This window comes from Oryx dammah, unplaced genomic scaffold, assembly GCF_014754425.2.
Source record: "Oryx dammah isolate SB20612 unplaced genomic scaffold, SCBI_Odam_1.1 HiC_scaffold_2, whole genome shotgun sequence".
NCBI lineage: Eukaryota > Metazoa > Chordata > Mammalia > Artiodactyla > Bovidae > Oryx > Oryx dammah.
In genome coordinates this window covers 51,730,839-51,737,647 of record NW_024070186.1, presented here as the reverse complement: position 1 = coordinate 51,737,647, position 6,809 = coordinate 51,730,839, and the positions used below count along the sequence as shown (strand labels likewise).

General features: G+C 35.2%; 1 non-coding gene across 1 annotated transcript; it reads left to right on the top strand.

Moving 5' to 3' along the window:
* The first annotated feature begins 5,142 nt into the window (after nucleotides 1-5,142).
* On the top strand, nucleotides 5,143-5,214 carry TRNAW-CCA. The gene has a single exon. It is a non-coding gene; the product is annotated as a tRNA-Trp (tRNA).
* The last annotated feature ends 1,595 nt before the right edge of the window (nucleotides 5,215-6,809 follow it).

Genomic DNA, 6,809 nt, shown 5'->3' with positions numbered 1-6,809 from the left:
CATTCTAGAAGAAAGATTTCTGTTTGTATTCTAGCCTTCTAGGTACACTAAAAAACCCTCTCAATCCAGAAAACATAGGCATGTCTAAAACAGTACAGGGCTTACCATAGCACAGATTCTAAATAAAGCATTATTAAATTAAAATGCACACTTCAATTGCTCGTATAACTTGTTTTAATCTATCAAGGAGCATTGCCTTTTTGAAATAATAAAGAATGCAATGGAAAGGAGGGACAGGGACAGTTCAACTTACTGTCACCAAAGAAGCCTTTACATACCATCTTCTATGAGGTATATTCTCTAACAATGCAAACCCGTGGTTACAGGAGAGCAAGTGAAGTCAATCAGTTCATAGCTTAATTGTCTTCTAAGTTTTTATAGCACCAAGAAAAGGCGTGACCCTACCAAGGAAGCTGGCAGGAAAATATGTTTTCTTAAAACCTTATGACCTTGAAGCACTCATCTCTGAAAACTTCTTTCACCCATAGGCAGACATATTTATCCATCATTCTATGTGTGAAAGAAAATGAATCTATGACAACAAGTTTGCTATAAGAAATAGATTTAAAAAAAAAAAAAAGAAAAAAAACACTTGGGTGCATTTGTAACCCACTTCTTATTTCCAAATGAATCTCATGTGAAAAGCCATAGAAAATGCCACAGTGATATATTTGTAGGGCTTAATCCCCTAGCTATCTGTACATCCAAGGGAGATCTGATTTCTAAGGGATATCTGAGTAATCAAACAGTAATTAATATTCAGGCTTCCCAGTTGGTTCAGCAGTAAAAAGAATCTGCCTCTCAATGTAGGAGACACAGGTTCAATCCCAGGGACAGGAAAATCCCCCTGGAGAAGAAAATGGCAATATTCTTGCCTGAAAAATCCCATGGACAGAAGAGCCCAGCAGGCTATAGTCCATGGGTCACAAAAGAGCTGGACATGACTTAGTGACTAAATAACAACAACAAACAGTATAAAAGCTTCTACAAACATTGACTCTAGTTTATCAAAATAATATTAATTTCTTAAGGTATCTATCCAATATTTTTATAAGATTTGGTATCTCATATTTTTCATTTTTAAGAAATAACTAAAAAAAATGCTGTCTGTGCATAGCCACACACATACACTCACACATGTAGGTGTTGATTTAACTAGAAGAGCAATATTTTGGAAATCCTAGTTGTGATATGAAGTTGAGAAATATCTGTGATATGATGTCCTACCAGCCATATTTAATCTGATTTGACTGTTTTTTCCTCTTATTTAAAACTAGTTTGACTGTCATTTGAGGTAGATATCTTCCACAAAGTTGCTGTAAACACTAAATGAGCAAGTACTGTACCAATGCTCCTCAAGAAAATACAAGGTTAGGTTCCTGGGAGTCCCTGGTCACATTGCCATCAACCAATGAATATTAATCTTCTTTACATCTGTTTCTGTTAAAAGATACCTGATTTAATATATGCTAATATTCATCAACTTTGAACTCATGGACAACAGCACTCTAATGCCTAAGCCAAGCTTTTCTAACACATGTTTTTCTTCACAAGGGACTTCACAAGCTTCTTGTGGTTAAGAATAGTAGACATCATTGTTCTTATTGGCTACAATAAACAGCAAAATCACCAACAAAACGCACAAAGATGTGAAAAAGGCAATGCAAAACTAAACAAACATCAAAAGGGACGTGTTTCAGTCTGGAAGCTGGAACAAGAAGGAAGGGCATAGTTTTGATCCATCTCAGCTGGGAATGTTACCTGGGGGCAACTAAAATTTTTCCCACTTTGTGCATGTCTGCGAATGACCTTCAAAGTGCTGAGAGTATTAACTTTGGGGTTCCAAATAAATTTTACCAAGCAGATGAATGAACAGAATTGGCTAATAATGAGGACTAACTATACTTGGGAAAAATTAAAAATCAAGCTCTGATTTTCTTAGATATAATTCTTTAGGTTAGATAGAAATCCTGGAATGTATCTGTCCTTAATATTCAAAGGTGTGTAGATGTCCTGCTCTATTTTTTTTAATTTATTTATTTATTTATTATTAATTTTTACTTTACAATTCTGTATTGGTTTTGGCATAGATTGACATGTATGATCCTAGATATCAGAAAATGAATAGATCAGACATGTGAAAAGATGCTTAATATCACTAATTATTATACAAATGCAAATCCAAACAACAATAAGACATCATCTCACACCTATGAGAATGACTATCATAAAACATTCTATAAACAAATGTTGGAAAGGATATAAAGAAAAAGGGAATCCTTGTACACTGTTTATGGAAATACAAATCAGTGCAGTCACTAGGCAAAACAGCATGGAGCTTCCTCATAAAACTAAAGGTAGAATCACCAGGTGATCCAGCAATTCTGCTCCTAGATATACAGTCAGTGAAGAAAGAAAATGTTAATTTAAGAAGACACACTTGCCCCAGTATGCATAGCAGTACTATTTATAATTGTCAATGTATAGAGGATATAGATTAAGGGGTACAAACTACTATGTACAAAATAGATAAGCAACAAGGATATATTGTATAGCACAGGGAATTATAGATATTACCTTGTAATAACTTTTAATGACATATAAAAATCCTCAACATCACTAATTATTAGAGAAATGCAAATGAAAACTACAAAGACATAGCACCTCACAATGGTCAGAATGGCCAAAGCCAAAAAGTTTATAAATAATAAATGCTTGAGAGGGTGTAGAGAAAAGGGAACCCCCCTGTACTGTTGGTAGGAATGCAAATTAGTGCAGCCACTATAGAGAGCAGTATGGAGGTTCCTTGAGAAACAACAGAGTTACCTTATTATCCTGTGATCCTGCTCCTGGCATATATCTGAAGAAAACCATAATTTGAAAAGTTACATGCACTCCAGTGTTCACTGTAGCACTATTTACAATAACCAAGAAATGGAAGCAACCTAAATACCCATCAACAGAGGAATGGATAAAGATATATGTTATATGTGGTACATATAAACAATGGAATGTTATTCAGTCATAAAAATAAATGAAATAATGCCATTTGCAGCTCCATGAATGGACCCAGAGATTCTCATACTCAGTTAAGTAAATCAGGGAAAGAAAAATGTGTGCTATCACTTACATGTGGAATAAAAAAAAAACAAAAAAACAAATGAACTTATTTACACAACAAAAACAGACCCATGTACATAAAGAACAAACTGCTTACCAAAAGGGAAATAGGGGAGAGGATAAACTAGGAATTTTAAATTAACATATGCACACACTATATATAAAATAGATAACCAACAAAGACCTACTGTATAGCACAGAGAACTATACTCAGTATTTTGTACAAATCTATAAGGGAAAAGAATCTTTAAAAAATAGACATAAATATGTATATAACTAGACCAATTTGTTGTACACCTGAAACTAACACAATACTGTAAATCAACTATACCTCAATTTAAAAAATACTGAATCACTACACTGTATGCCTGAAACTAACATAATATTGTAAATCAACTATACTCCAATTTTAAAAAAGGAAAATGAACAGAAGGCAGGCTCCAGCAAAGACTGATGAAGGTGTTGATTTGCAAGGGTCCAAGAAGCCAAAGCCAGAGCAAAAAGGCTGATTCCAAATTGTTTATGTCATGTTAGTTCTAAGTGATTTTCATTCATTTATTCATCAAACAATTTAACATCATACTAACTTTGTCAGGCTATAGGTACAAAAAGCAAATGCATTATAGTCACTCACTTCCAAGACTATTCTCAGCTTTGTGGGGACTGTCTATAAGCCAAATGTTTGTAGCTCTTTCTGCTTACACAGGAAATAGAAATGCTGGCTTGTATTTGCTTCCACATTTATCTTCTCACACTTTTCCTGGTCTCCTGGACAGATCACACTGGGAAAGTGGGGTGAAGATTAAAATAATGACCGTATCTCCTTCCTTGAGGGTTTGTATAAGCTGAAATGCATGTGAGAGCAAGATGGAAATTGTCAGAGAACATATTCATGTTAACCCGTTATCATTGACAATAATGGGAACAAAGCTATATCATTATAAGTCACTAGCTTGGTTTTTTTCTATGAAAGAACAACTATTTTGAAAAAGTACCATATATTGATTTTTAGAAAGCTAATATTTTTTTAAGACATGCTGAAAATGGCTGGTATGTACTTTCCCTTGTAGTTTAAGGATTTCAGACCATCAATATAACCATGTAACAAAGATTTATCATGCCTCTGCTAACAGAACTTAAGTTGAAATCCAATGCTGGTACAAATAATTTATATTTCTAGAACTGAAATTTTAATATATAAAATTAAGAAACAGTAACACAAGTTCATTTGCAGATGATCTGAACATACTGCATTGAAAGTGAGTCACATCTTCTCAAACTTACATTGACAATGGCGATAGCATCATCAATCATTCCAGTCAGTATGTGACAGAAAAGAGTCTTAAATCATATCTTAAAGTCAGTTTTTCATCATCCTTTTCTTAACCCTAACTATCCTATTCTCAAGAGCTGTATACTGAATATATTTTTATCCTCATTTTAACTGTATTCTATTTTAACAGGTTCTAGGATGTTCAGGAGATCAAAGCAGTCAATCCTAAAGGAAATCAACTCTGAATATTTATTGGAAGTACTGATACTGAAGCTACAGCTCCAATACTTTGGTTACCTGATGCTAAGAACTGCCTCATTGGGAAAGACCCTGATGCTAGGAAAGATTGAAGGCAAAAGGAAAACGGGGCAGCAGAGGATGAGATGGTTAGACAACATCACCTATGCAAAGGACATGGATTTGATCAAACTCCAGCAAATAGTGGAGGACAGAGTAGCTTGGAGTGCTTGAGTCTGTGGAGTCACAAAGAATCAGACACAACTTAGAAACTGAACAACAGCAACAGATGTTCATTATAATGTATCATTAATTTTACCTATTTTTCTTGATAAAATAAAAAAGTGAATTGGTCACAAAAGAATTAAGTGTCCCATTTCTTCTCATGTTAATAGAGTGCTAGTGTATTTGTATGTTCTTTGAGCAAAGGAATAGCATTTCTCATTTTGGTAAACATGATTGTGAGGGGATGAGCTCGCATCAGTAATCATGTGACTATAGCTTTAACATCTTCCCTGGTGGCTCAGAGGTTAAAGCGTCTGCCTCCAATGCGGGAGACCCAGGTTCGATCCCTGGGTCGGGAAGATCCCCTGGAGAAGGAAAAGGCAACCCACTCCAGTATTCTTGCCTGGAGAATCCCATGGACTGAGGAGCCTGGTGGGCTGCAGTCCACGGGGTCACAAAGAGTCGGACATGACTGAGTGACTTTACTTACTTATAGCTTTACCATGGCATTACCATTAGCACATGCTCACCTACACACCATTCAGTATACAAGCACCTATTAAGGGTCTGCTACTTTCCAGGTACTGCTGAAATAATGCTGCTATTAGAAACCACTGGACCCAGTGTCTAATTTTAATAGATACTAGGCACAGTTTTGTCTTGTCTAGTGATTAATACTGCCGCATATATCTCATGGAAAATTAAAGAATGGAAAGGAAGTCACATTTTGAATGCTGACTATATGTTGGGCACCATACTAGAAGTTCTTTTTACAAGTGATCTCATTTAAGGCTTATATTAAATAAGAAAGGAAAGTCATCCAATATTTACAAATGAAGAAGCTGTGTCTCAAAGAGAATAAACACATTTTACCATTGATATGCAATTTTATAGTGGTAGAACTGGAAATTAAATCCAGTTTAATCTGAACTCTATTCCATTCCACTGTTCTTTGCTCTTTGGAGTTATGAAAACACCCCTATATTCAGGAATCCACTAAAGTAGGCACCCTTAAGTGGACAATATCCCATGTTCCTATCAAGGAGTGGATGTCTTTATGTTCAGTCAGTGCTTCAGGAAGAATCGTCATCTGTAGGTGAGAATAAGTGCCAGGAATGGCATCATAGCTGAAGGACAGATCAAGGGTTTAGGGTAAATAAAATTTAAAATTCTCCTATTTCCACTTTTACCAAGGAACATCTTGGTCTATAATTTTTCTTTCTTGATATTTTCTTACAGTGAGTTTACCAGAAACAGATACATTCAAGAGCTATATAAACCTATAAAATTCCTAAGGAAAAAAATAGAGTCCCTCCCTTTTGGGGATACTGACATACATAGCACCCAAAATCCCTGGGAAATAATATGTGATCACGTTTTTCACATACTTATACTTCTTTTGTTTCATTGATTGCAAGTGGCTTTAGTCTAGACTTCCTAATGCCTTCTCCCAAGTGTTTTTCTTTCTGCATAAAACATGAAATTGTCAAGCATGGAGTACACAGTTCATTGCAGCCACCAGGAGTCATTGATTCTTGCATTTATTTTTTCCAGATTTCAAATCTATTTTTCATGCTGCTTGTCATATAGGGTTGGCATGTGTCACAGGATACTGCTACATGCTGAAGTGATGCATAACCAGACAAAATTTTCAAATAATACATTTAAAATGCCTGTTTAGTTTGATGTACTCAGAAAATTGCCCCAAAAATCAACATTCATGATAGTAATATAAACAGAACAAAGATATTTCTCATTCAGGCCCAGGAAAGCTCATAAACAAACCTCAAAAAGAGAGTCTCCAGCTGACTTTAAATGCACAGAGTTAACAACATTTATTAAAATATCATTGAAACGTTGGCTGCCAATATCCTTTCAACTCTCTCCTTGATATCCTACAGTCTTGGATTTCAGTCCCCTCAGATTCTCATTTAATTGTGGTGCCGATTTTCTC